This window comes from Pongo pygmaeus, chromosome 1, assembly GCF_028885625.2.
Source record: "Pongo pygmaeus isolate AG05252 chromosome 1, NHGRI_mPonPyg2-v2.0_pri, whole genome shotgun sequence".
Classification (NCBI taxonomy): Eukaryota; Metazoa; Chordata; class Mammalia; order Primates; family Hominidae; genus Pongo; species Pongo pygmaeus.
This window is the reverse complement of record NC_072373.2, coordinates 107,023,811-107,036,612: the sequence shown is the minus strand read 5'-3', so window position 1 is coordinate 107,036,612 and position 12,802 is coordinate 107,023,811. Positions and strand designations below refer to the sequence as shown.

Genomic DNA, 12,802 nt, shown 5'->3' with positions numbered 1-12,802 from the left:
AGCTCTCTCCTGCCCTCTTTGCTTACTATTATTATTATTTTAAGTTTTATATTCTAATTGATATGAAATAATTATACATGTTTATGGGAGTACATATGATATTTTGTTACATGCTTACAATGTGTAATGATCAAATCAGGATGCTTAGGATATTCATCATCTCAAACATTTTATCATTTCTTTGTGTTGGGAACATTTCAAATTCTCTCTTCTTAGCTCCTTTGAAATGTACAATATACTCCTGGTAGCTGTAGTCACCCTACTGTGCTGTTTATTTTCTGAGATTCCACCTAACCCCTTGATGTTCCAACTGCTGTGGTTGTCTAAAACTTTGTCCTCTGTTCCTTTAATCTAGGAAGATGGTTTGGTTTTGTATTGTAATTTAGCTAATCCAAGTAAGGTGCAGCAAAGTTTGTTCTATAAACTAAAAATAAAATCCTAAGTCCCCCAACTGACTAAATGGACCCCCTGTTAGCCAACGGGACCCTAGGCAAACCTTAAAAACTGAGTCCCAGGCCAAGAAGGAACAGGAGGTCAGACAAGCCTCATTATATTCCTACCCTTTTGCAGTTTAGGCAAAACTGACCAACATTAATGTTATCACAGAGATCATAAGACTGACGGAATGGACTCTTTATGGCAATAAGACACCAAATTATAAATAGGACTTAGGACCATTCCAGGCAAGGATTAACTCACACACCCCATACATGCAAAGAATAAACTGTGTTCTAACTGCCACAAGGTTTTTTCTCTAGCAGCTAAACAATCACTGGCCTTGAGAATAGGCAGTGCTGAAGTACTTGCTGCTCACCCCTCACCAGATACCGAATCCCACTGTTCCACAAGCCATAACTACAGCCTTGACTGACAAGAGACTGATTTCAATAACTTTATTCTGATGAGAAGACCAGCAATCATGGACTGGTGCTGTCAGTTTTACAGTATCTGTGCATTTGAGTGCCTTTGTGTCCTGAAAAGACCTTTGTGTATAGGGCCTAATTGTAATGCAGTTAAATGCTAAGTATCCATAACAAGGTGAACAAGGTTGTATATTACGTGAATGTTTGTTCAATAAGCATGCATCAGGACCCCCTTCATAAATGTTCATGAATCCTCCTATAACTTGTTGAATATGTATGTTAGGCCAACCCATTCAACTTAAATTCCTGTCTTGCCCCTCCCTCCCTCGAAGTGCCTGCTTCTGGGCTTCCTGCATTTCCCAACCTGTCAAGATGACCACTTCACATGCTGTAACCCTTTATAAGAAATAAATTCTCCTCTGTAACTTCACAAAGTGTATGGTTTTCAGTTAACAGCTCTCTGCTGAAAGTTTGCAAAATGGGAAACTCACTACATGCCATTCTTCCACATGTCTGCCTGCTTTTGTTGTCTTCCAGCACCTTCAAATTATATTTTATATATAGGAAATAATTTTTTCCAGTTTATAGTCGTTATCTGTGGGAGAGTTACTCTGAAAGCAGCAAGCAGCCATTACCAGATGCAGAACTCATTCTGTCAGTAATGGCAGCCCAGTAAATAGGGCAGGAGCCCCATCCAGGTATGGATCAGTGCATAGCTGTATAACCTTGAGCAAGCTGCTTAGTCGACCTCTGAAGTCAGTACTGCTGTATGAGAAATGGAGATATGAAAAGAACCAGGAGTACTAGGATGCCCAAGGGAGAAAAGTTTAGGTAACAAGGTTTTCGGTCGGGAGCATGAGAAACAGGCAGAGGGTTGCCATTAACTCCCCTTCTTCACCAGAGTTTTCTGGCACCCAATACTACACAGACTTCTATTGCAACTGGGCCTTGGGGCATATCACAAGTTCCAGTAACAAGGGGGAAGAGATCACCTGCTTTATACCTTTTCTATACCTGACAGGGAATCGAACCCGGGCCGCGGCAGTGAAAGCGCTGAATCCTAGCCACCAGACCACCAGCAAGTACTTTTCATTCCTTTTGCCTTCCAAAGGTTTCTCCAAAAGGTGAACCTACCTGCAATGCCCACGAAGCCTGCCAGATGCACAAGTCAAAACCGATCTAGAGACTCTGAAGTCCACTGTGCTCCCTGAGAAGTGCGGAGCCACCGGAAGCACACAAGCAGCTTCAGACAGGAGCCAATGAGGCCATCAAAACCCTCAACAGAGGCATCTGTGAGTTCATTATAGTGGCTACAGACACCACACTGCTAGAGAGCATTCTGCACCTCCCACTGCTGTGTGAAGACAAGAATGTGCTGGGCCTGCCTGGAATGTTTGTGCACTCCAGGCAGGCCCTGGGGCGGGCCTGTGGGGTCTCCAGTCCTGTCATCACCTGTTCTGACACCATCAAAGAAGGCTCACAGCTGATCCAGTCCATTCAGCAGTCCATGGAAAGTCTAAACCCGTGGAGTCTAAACTTGTGGCCTCTGCTGCACAATCTCTGCTGACTCCTCCCCCTGAGGTTATTTTCAGCTACTTTCCATTGTTGTAAAATATTATAGTACTAAATCTGGTTTCTGGGGTTTTGTATAGTTTTTGTTCTGTTTTACAGGGTTGTTTTCCCCTTCTCCCTGCCCACCCTTTCTCTGCCATCCTTCATCCTCTTATCCTCTCTATTGAAAAATGAACAAATGTTCAGAGCAGAGGAAGTAGAGTGGTGGCACCATCAAAGGCAGGAAGGGCCAGGAGAATCTGATGGGAGTGGGGATACAGACCTGGTTCTAGCTTCCAGTCACTAACTTTCTACTGTGTGCAGTGTACAATGGAAGTAAACACCACCCACTATATATCCCCTGTGCCTGGCATACAGAATCATTCATTCATGTTAAAATGATTGAGGAGTTTCCTTTGCTTCTAGGGGATTATGTATCATTTTGGGAGGAAGCATGTCTTCTGTGAGGTTGTTTGGTTTATGTCCAAGTGTCATTTACTAATGTATCCCTGCTGTTTGCTTTCGGTATGTATGTTCTTCCTCCACCTGACAATTGTGCCCCTGATGGTGGCAGGGCAGCAGCATACCAAAGAAATGTGCTGCAAGATTTCAGAGGTGGGTGAGTGAGACATGGGAAAGTGGACTCAGGTCTTGAAAGAGTCAGGAGTGGCCAGGGCAAAGAACATGAACTGGTGCTGGAATGAAGGATTCTGGAAAGGTTGTGGAGACCTGGTAGCTAGAGCAGAGATGATGGAATCCAAGGAAACAACTTCTCTTTGGTGAATCGAGATTTCTTTAGTGGACACTTAGTCCCAGCTCTGATAGTCCTTACCCCTGTTTCCTGCCACACTGTGGGTCATATGTATTCTTTATCATATGAGGAGAGTGCTAATTAATGGGTCATTTATTTTGTGAGCATCCTAGTAAATATATTCATATTCCAATTTAATGAAAAAAAAGCTGATCTAGAGATGTCGCTTTTCGAGGTGACAGCATGGCTCTGGAGAGATGGCCACAGGAGCCATGGCAGTGGACCAGGTTGCTGGGAGAAGGCAAAAGGGGAGGCACCCAAGCTGAGAAGGTGCTAAGCACTCAGCCCCTGGGACCACCAACAGCAGGCCTGAGACACATGCAGGAAACCAGACACCCTGCATGAAATTTCTTTCAAGCAAGGCCCGTGGTCCCTGACAGAACATCAGAGGTTTCCCCCTAAAACCTTTTGCATCTGCACCATTTCCATCTTAGTTGAAGCTCTTTGTTCTCATCCTTGCAGTACACAGAGAAAAAAAAATCGCAGGTTTTTGATTGTTTTAAGGTAGGGTCTTGCTCTGTCACTCAGGCTGGAGTACAGTAGTGTGATCATGGCTCACTGCAGCCTCAAACACCCGGGCTCAAGTGATCTCCCACATCAGCCTCTGCAGTAGCTGGGACCACAGGTGCGCCTCCACAGAGACAGAGTTTTGCAATTTTGCCCAGAATGGTCTCAGACTCCTGAGCTTAAGGGATCAGCCTGCCTAGGCTTCCCAAAGTGCACTGACTACAGGCATGAGACACCTTGCCCAGCCAACCAGAGTTCTTTTTGATGCCGATATTTTACTCAGACTCCACATCTAGGTAGGAATTCATGTTTTCAAGTAGGGACGTTGCTCTACACAATCCTTTCCTTTCCTGATCACTAAATTAGAGTAAATGACCGTCCTGAAGAAGGTACCCTTGGGAGAGTGGGTTGGCCTGTCTTTCCACCCTTCCTTGGCTCTGCCCTCACCTTCAAGCCTCTTTCTGGCCTGTGTTCAAGGTCCAGAGACATGCTTAAGACCTCTCTGTGTGGCTCCTCTTGAAGAGTCAGGTACCCCATAGTTCCTGTTCAGCCGGCACAGAAGCTTCAAGCGCACAGTTTTGGGTATGCTAGGATCCCGCAAGGCACAGATGTGCAGTGGCCCACAAAGTGAGTTCGTGGGTCTCCAGATACCTGCAGCCCTTTCTGCTCCTGTAGGATAAAGGGCAATTGCCTTTTTTTTCTGTCCAGGAAGGAACTCAAAATGTTCTGAGTCAGAAAGACGGTGAATCCTCTCCTCTGGGTCAGTGGGGAGGGAGAGAGAGAAATTGCAGAGGGAAGAAAGCAGAAAAAGATGTCACAAAATTGCCTAATCAAAAGTTACCATGATGTCTGCTTCATCTGGAACTGGGCTTCCAGTCTCTAGTGAGGCAGACATAGTCCAGTCCAGTCCCAGTCTCCAGTCTGAGCCAAAGCTAAACAAAGCTGGACACTGCAACCTGGCATCCAGTGAATATTTTGTCACTTTCCCCAGGGTGGGAGCATTTGAACTTTGGATGTGAAGGAAATATGGTAACCTCTGCAGTAAGAAAAGCAACTGCTGGAGAAAATGGCACTTTCTTCCCCAAATTTGTTTTACACTCATGTCTAAAGAACATTTAGAAACAACATTAACATCTTTCAGCAAAAGGAAATTCTGCCTGTTGACCTTTTGCTGTGAGACAAACTTGAAAACTTCACAGACACCACCTTTCTCTGAAAACTGCCCTTACCTCTTTGTTATAATTCACTTCAAGACCTGTTGAGTAGGAACATTAAAAAGGCAAACAAAAGGTTTCAAGTATTATGAAGGAATGCAATAAAGCTGCCTTAAAAAAAATCTCAAGATGGAGGTGGAGATCCTGTGATCATGAAATCTGAATAGGCTGCTCCTGTGTCGTTCAGTGGTGACGGCTCTGAAACCCTTGTGTTTTATAAACCTAGTGGCCTGGTCTTCAAATGAATTCAATGCAGGCCAAGAAGCACAGTTTAGCCTGGGTTGGATGTTCTATATTTTCAAACAGTCAAATGCCTTGAGACACAGCATTTGCTACAGTACCTGCTAAAACTTGAACATGTGAATAAATATAGCTTAAATTGAGTCGAATAGACTAAGTGAGAGTGGCAGTGAAGGATGTCATTTAGAAGACTTCGAGGTGCTGAGGCCAAAGGGTTGGAAAGGAAAGAGCATGTGGATCAGGCCCCTCGGCCTGGGAGAAGGGCGGGCAGGGAGGGTCCTGTGGTTCCTGGGAAGACCCGAAACATGATCGCCTGTCAAGAGCCAAGAGACCTGATGGCCAGTGCCGGGGGGAAAAGGCCCCCGAGGCGCAGTCAGCAGCCCTGCAGGGGCGGCGTCCATACTCCTCCGCAGCACAGGACACTCAGGGCTCCCACGCTCAAAACCCACCAGTTCCTGAAACTTCTGGGAGCTGGAGAGAGTCAGCTGGGAGAATCTCACACACGGGCACTCAGTTCCTGGAAACCCTGCGTAAGATGCGGGATCCCAAAGCCAGATTGGCGGTCCCTAGGGTCTTGGCTTCGGGGCTAGGCATGGAACCATAAATGAGGGTTCAGCCTGTCTGCCTGAGGGATTGTGTTTCCTGGCGTCCTTTTCACTGAAATTTTGAAAAACAGTCGAATTTCTTATACTGGAAACTCTAGTAGTTAAAAACAGCAAACGTTAACATTTTCAGGAATATGTCTTGTGCCAGGAACTGTGAGGGGTTTCTGTGGTGTAGTGATTACATGTTCGCTTCACATGTGAAAGGCTCCCGGTTTGAAATCGAGTGGGAACACCCTTGCTTTTCTGAAGGTTGGAAATCCGTAGGTGATTCTAAAGAAACATGAAAGGAATGCCATTACTAATCAACAAATCTGCTCACAGCGAACCACACTTCCTTCCTTGTCCTGCTAGTCAGAGTGGTGAGGATGGAAGGGCACATTTGTCACCGGGCAACCATTTCAGCAAGAGAGGTTGAGGGCAACACAACAGTGTTAAGTTTTAGATCAGGAAATTGCATAAAGTTCTCTTCATTCTCTTCTAATGTCCGAATTTCTCCATGGGCTGACAATGTGATTACATCTTTGAAAGCTCAGGAGTTATTTCCTGGGCGTCCTGCTTGGCTCCCCTCCATCTAGGAGCACAGTTGTGGAACAGGTTGATTTGCCGAGAAAACCAATCTGAAGCTGCATCTGGACCTCAAGCCAAGGATATAGAGTCAATATTCCATATTCACACCAATTAAGAACAGATAGATAGATAGATAGATAGATAGACAGATAGATAGATAGATGTGTTTTTGTTATTGTTTTTGTTTTGGTTTTTTGAGATGGAATCTCGCTGTTGCCCAGGCTGAAGTGCAATGGTGCCATCTCTGCTCACTGCAACCTCTGCCTCCTAGGTTCAAGTGATTCTCCTGCCTCAGCCTCCCCAGTAGCTGGGATTACAAGTGTGCACCAACATGCTTGGCTAATTTTTGTATTTTTAGAAGAGACAGGGGTTTCACCATGTTGATCAGGCTGGTCTCCAACTCCGTACCTCAGGTGATCCACCAACTTCAGCCTCACAAAGCACTGGGATTACAAGCGTGAGCCACTGTGTCCCGCAAAAGTAGTATTTTTAGGCAGGGCTCTGCAGCTCATGCCTGTAATCCCAGCATTTTGGGAGATGGAGGTGGGTGGATCATCTGAGTTCAAGAGTTTGAGACCAGCCTGGCCAACATGATGAAACACCGTCTTTACTAAAAATACAAAAATTAGCTAGGCATGGTGGCATGTGCCTGTAATCCCAGCTACTCCAGAGGCTGAGGCAGGAGAATCGCTTGAACCCAGGAGGGAGAGGTTGCAGTGAGCTGAGATCACGCGACTGCACTCTAGCCTGGGTGACACAGTGAGACTCTGTCTCAAATATTTTTATATTAACAATGCTTACATTTCCCTACCCCCAAATAACCTTTCTCAGAAAACTGTAATTGCCCAAACCACCCTCCAGAGGCTTCAGGAACCAACAGTTTTAATAGACACGATTCCCAATGTGTGGTGTACAGGTCCCAGAAGGCTCTCACCCACTTTCCCACCCTTGTCTCCTGCTTTTGCCTTCTATTCTCCTTGACAGGTTTGGGGTCACTGCATCCAGGACTTGCTTTGCCTTCTCTTCTCTGGAGGGAGTGCTTAGGCACTTGGGTGCCAGACTGCTGCTTGGAACCACTGAGTGACTAGCACTGGTGTAGCTGCAGGCCAAGGCATCTGAATCCTCAGAGATCTGCCCTTAACCCAGGTCAAAAGTCCAAGGACTCTCCTCACAGCTTTCTGCCAGCCCACTCCAGATATACACCTCTTGCTGGAGGTTCAGTTTCTGCCCAAGGCCCAGCACAAATGTCATGGATAAACCGTGACTTTATGATTTTTTGACAGGACTTCATGGATCCACCAGGAGTATAGACAGATGTGAAAAGGTTACTAGTTTTAAAGGTTATAAACCCATAGAAAAACACCAGAATTTACTTCCCACTCTGGAAGGTGAGTGGGGTGGGCTCAATGGGTTGTTGCTGCACTTCAGGCCAAGCACTAATTCCTCCAGTATCACAACCCCACCCCCAAGACAGACACATTGATGAGGAGACAATGTATTACCATCTTTTATTCCAAAAACGCCAATGGGGCTGGGTGTGGTGGCTCACACCTGTAATCCCAGCACTTTGGGAGGCGGAGGTGGGTGGATCATCTGAGGTCAGGAGTTTGAGACCAGCCTGGCCAACATGGTGAAACCTTGTCTCTACTAAAAATACAAAAATTAGCTGGGTGTGGTGGTGGGTGCCTATAATCCCAGCTACTGGGGAGGCTGAGGCAGGAGAATCGTTTGAACCTGGGAGTTGGGGGTTGCAGTGAGCTGAGGTTGCACTCCAGCCTGAGTGGTAGAGTGAGATTCCTCTAAAAAAACAAAAAAAGGCCAATGGGATTTTTCTTTCCCACATTTCCTCAGCTCACAGTGGCCCTGCTCCTGGCTGCTCAATCTCTGTGTAGACCAGACTCACCAGGTGAGTAATAAAGACTCCAACAGATGCAACAAATGAGGTTATGTTGACAGTGAGAAAAGAAAAGAAAACAAAACAAACTACATGTTTTCGCCAGAAACTGAACATAGGGAAGAGAAAGAAATTCCACCTGAATCACTAATGCTGTTATTTTAAAAAATTCTGCTTAGCTTATGATACATTCAATACTTCTAGATCTGATTTTGTTCACCATTCACATTAGGCCTAGGGTTCATTTTCCAGACTCCTTTACAGACATGCAAATCAACTGGTTCAAACTGAATGCAATGGCCCAACTGTTTTCAGTTACACTGAACCCCCTCATTTTTCTGGAGTTCCATCTGGGATGGAAGGGAATGCCAGCCTGGTGCAGAATTGTTTCCAGGCTAGGCACAAAGAAAAGGATTGGTGGCAGACTCCCTGAATTGAGGAATTGGAGCTAAATGGGGAGAGCAAGACAGAGTTCATAGTACAAAGATCCAGTGAGAAGAGAGCTGAGCAGAGAGAGAATCTGGGCATATGTACAGTTTCTGCCACCAGTATTCAGCAGAGCACTAGTCGGTGCATGATTGTGAAAAGAGTAGCTGACTACTGCCAGGGAAAGAAACATCCAAGAAAATCATGGAATTGCATCTGGTACTCACATTGTGCAGAAAACAGTATCTATTCACACCAGCCAGACTGGAATTATTCATAATTCATAACGCTTTCATAGTGGGATATAATTGGCCTTGGACTGAGCACTACTCCTTAACCATGTAAAAGTTCATGAAAGTAAGATCCAAAAGGATCCAAATGTTTACAGGTCACTTAAGCACACCCAAGAAAAAATTCAAGATGATTTATAGGAATTATAAAATATAACTTCCTGCTGTCAAGGGAAAAAAAGGAATTTAAAAATAGCTGGTATGCAAGAAGGTAAACTTCACAATGTCCAGTATCCAATTAAAGAATACCAAGTATGCAAAGAGCCAGGAAACAATTACCCATAAAGAGGAGAAATAATTAGTTAATCAGAATTGAACCAGACCTAACATAATGTTAGAATTAACAGAGAGGACAGCCAGGCATGGTGGTTCATGCCTGTAATCCCAGCACTTTGAAAGGCTGAGGCAGGCAGATCACCCGAGGTCAGGAGTTCGAGACCAGCCTGGTCAACATGATGAAACCCCATCTCCCGTAAAAATACAAAAATTAGCCAGTCGTGGTGGTGCATGCCTGTAATCCCAGCTACTTGGGAGGCAGAGGCAGGAGAATTGCTTGAACCCTGGAGGCAGATGTTGTGGTGAGCTGAGATCATGCCATTGCACTCCAGCCTGGGCAACAAGAGTGAGACTCTGTCTCAAAAAAAAAGAAAAAAAAAAAAAAAGAACACAGAGGACTTTAAAACAGTTATTATGACAATATTCTATGGGTCCAAAGAATTAAGCAGAGGTATCAAACATATAAAAGTGGTCAGAATCAAACTTTAGAGATTAAAAACTACAACATCTGAGATAATAAATTCACTGGATTCAATTAGCAGCAGATTAGACACTGCAGAAAAAAAGATTAAGAAACACAAAGACACAAATGATTGAAATATCTAAAATACAACTCACGGTAACAATTTTTTTTTTTTTTTTAATGAACAGCACATCAGTGAATGATAGCACAAGTTGAAGATATCTAACAGACAAGTTAAAGGAGTCCTCTAGGCGGAAAGAAACTGACACCGGATGAAAATCTGGTGTAAAAAAAAAAAAAAACACTAGAAATGACATCTACATAGGCAAATATATAATTTTAATATCTGACTGTTTAGCCGGGCATGGTGGCTCACACCTGTAATCCTAGCACTTTGGGAAGCCGAGGTGGGCAGATCACTTGAGGTCAGGAGTTTGAGACTAGCCTGGCCAATATGGTGACACCCCCCCACCCCTCTACTAAAAATACGAAAATTAGTCCTGTGTAGTGGCCCACACCTGTAATCCCTGCTACTCAGGAGTCTGAGTCAGAAGAATCACTTGAACCCAGGAAGCAGAGGTTGCAGTGAGCTAAGATTGTGCCACTGCACTCCAGCCTGTCGGATAGAGTGAGACTCATTTTAAAAACAACAACAAAAAACAAACAAACAAACAAAAACACATCTGACTCCTTAAACAAAAGTAATAAAGATGGATTGTAAGGTTTATAACACGTGTAAAGTAAAATGCATGACAATAGCATAAAGGCAGGGAGAGGAGTAATGTGAACAGGTATGATACCACTTGAAGGCAGACTGTGATGGGTTAATTTTTGTGGAAAGCAAGGCAGAATTTTTGAAGTTTCTTTCTTCATATACTTTCAGGCTCCCATACAAACAAACAAATAAGATCTGGAGGGATCTTATTTTATAGGAGGCTCGGAGGGGGACCTTCTGCTTTGTGTCCTCGTGGGATGCACAAGACACAGGGATAAAGGAAGAGCCTTTCACTTTTTTTTTTTTTTTGATTACTGAGGCATTTTTATTATGCTTTAACTGTATACCTTTTAAACTAAGCCATCTTTAAAAATTATTTTATTTTATTTTATTTTATTATTATTATACTTTAAGTTTTAGGGTACGTGTGCACTTTTAAGTATAGTGATAGGCCTGAGGAGAAACAACTGCATTTTTTTTTTTTTTTTCTTAATGAGATGGAATTCTCACTGGTCTTGAACTTCTGAGCTCAGGTGAGGCTTCCCCTACATTGGCCTCTCAAAGTGTTGGGATTAATATTAGGTGTGAGCCACGGTGCCTGGCCACAACTACCAACATTTAAAATCACGTCCCTTGGTGGGCTCGAACCACCAACTTTTCAGTTAACAGCTGAACACGCTAACCGATTGCGCGACAGAGACAACCTCAGTTTGTCCCTTTCATCTCAACTTAGATTAAGCAATTGCTAAACTCTAGGGGTTGCCGTTCGCTTTCTGCAGGACAAGTGTGCAGACTACAAAGCTTCGGAAAACCAGAGAGGCTGAGTCGACTAATCGTGTTGTTGCACGTTAGAAACGCGTGTATTGCCTGACTCTGAAACCAGAAGGGCGGCCGAATGGCCTTCACCCTGCGTTGACCCTCGCCTGCTTCAGAAGCCAGTGCCTCTGGAAATGCCTGGATCTGTGACCCCAGCCCGAGCCTAGTAGGGCCCAAGGGAAGATGAAGGCCCCGACGGCTCTCATGGTAGCTCTTTCTGTTTTTTTGCACTGCCTTCAGACAATCACCTGCTCCGCTTGCTCTCCCCTCACTCAACTCGGCTTCAGTAGATGGTGTCGGTGGGGCGGGAGCGGGAAAGAGGCAGGGGAGTCAAAAGGGAAAACGTGAAAAGGAGGAGGGAGAAGCAGGGGAGACCAGGACAAGACGATGGGACAGCCCAGGATGCCCGTGCAAAGGGCACCGGCTGGATGCAGAGAAGATGGGATACGTATCAGAATGGAGAGGGGAAACGGGCAGAAGACGTGAGAGAAAATCACAAGAACCTGTAGCTGTCCAAGAATAAACAAGTAAAAATCGCATAAATGTTTTTACATTAAAAAAATAATAATAATATTCGGAGGATCGGGAGCAGTGGCTCACGCCTGTAATCCCAGCACTTTGGGAGGCCGAGGTGGGTGGATCACTCACCTGAAGTCAGAAGTTCGAGACCAGCTGGGCCAACATGGTGAAAGCCGTCTCTACTAAAAATACAAAAATTAGCTGGGCGTGGAGGCGCACGCTTGTAGTTCCAGCTACTCGGGAGGCTGAGGCAGGAGAATCGCTTGAACCTGAGAGGCGGAGGTAGCAGTGAGCCGAGTTGGCGCCACTGCCCTCCAGCCTGGGCGACAGAGAGAAATTCCGTCTCTCAAAAAAAAATACAAATAAATAAAAGAGGGGTGGGAAAGCAAAACAACGGCAGTAGGTGTGGGGCGCGTTGGGATTCTATAGTGGTTAGTACTCTGCGTTGTGCCTGCACCAACCTCTGAATGGAAAAGGGGGAGCGTGCGCAAGTGCTTGGTAGAGTGTAGACATTGTGGCATTTGACTGTGGTACCATCGCTTCCACGTCCTAGTGCTGATTTTTACATCTGCCTTTTCTGCTTAGGGCACGGGCCACAGTTTTCCATTTGTGCCTACTCCACCTGCTGTCTTTGTTGGGTCAGCTAACATCGCCTCCCTCTACCGCTCAATCAGCCAACCAGACCGCCCTGGAGGACCTCACCCGCCGCTCACCCTCCTCCCAACTATGCAGGCATCGCTTCCGGTCGCCTCTTCCGAAGGCCTAAGGAGCAGGTTAGCTGCGAACCAAGGTGAGGAGGCTCCGCTGACTGGCCAGTGCCGGTGTCCATGGCACGCACGAACGCCACGACTTGGCTTGGCCTCGCTCTTAGTTATTCGCAGGTCAGCCCGATAGGCGCCTCCCGGACGGCGAAGGCAAAGAGGGTGGGCTTATTAGGTGCAGCTCCACGGGGGCTGGCATCTCTGCACGGCTGTGTACACCTGAACGAGACGCTCAGTCGCTCTCTAAAGCCGCTTCTGCGGATGACGGACACGGAGACAAATAG

At 45.6% G+C, this 12,802-nt stretch overlaps 1 protein-coding gene across 1 annotated transcript in view; it reads right to left on the bottom strand.

Moving 5' to 3' along the window:
* Positions 1 to 12,802, bottom strand: part of LOC129015142 (neuroblastoma breakpoint family member 11-like) — a 2,260,169-nt gene that overhangs the window by 2,172,699 nt on the left and 74,668 nt on the right.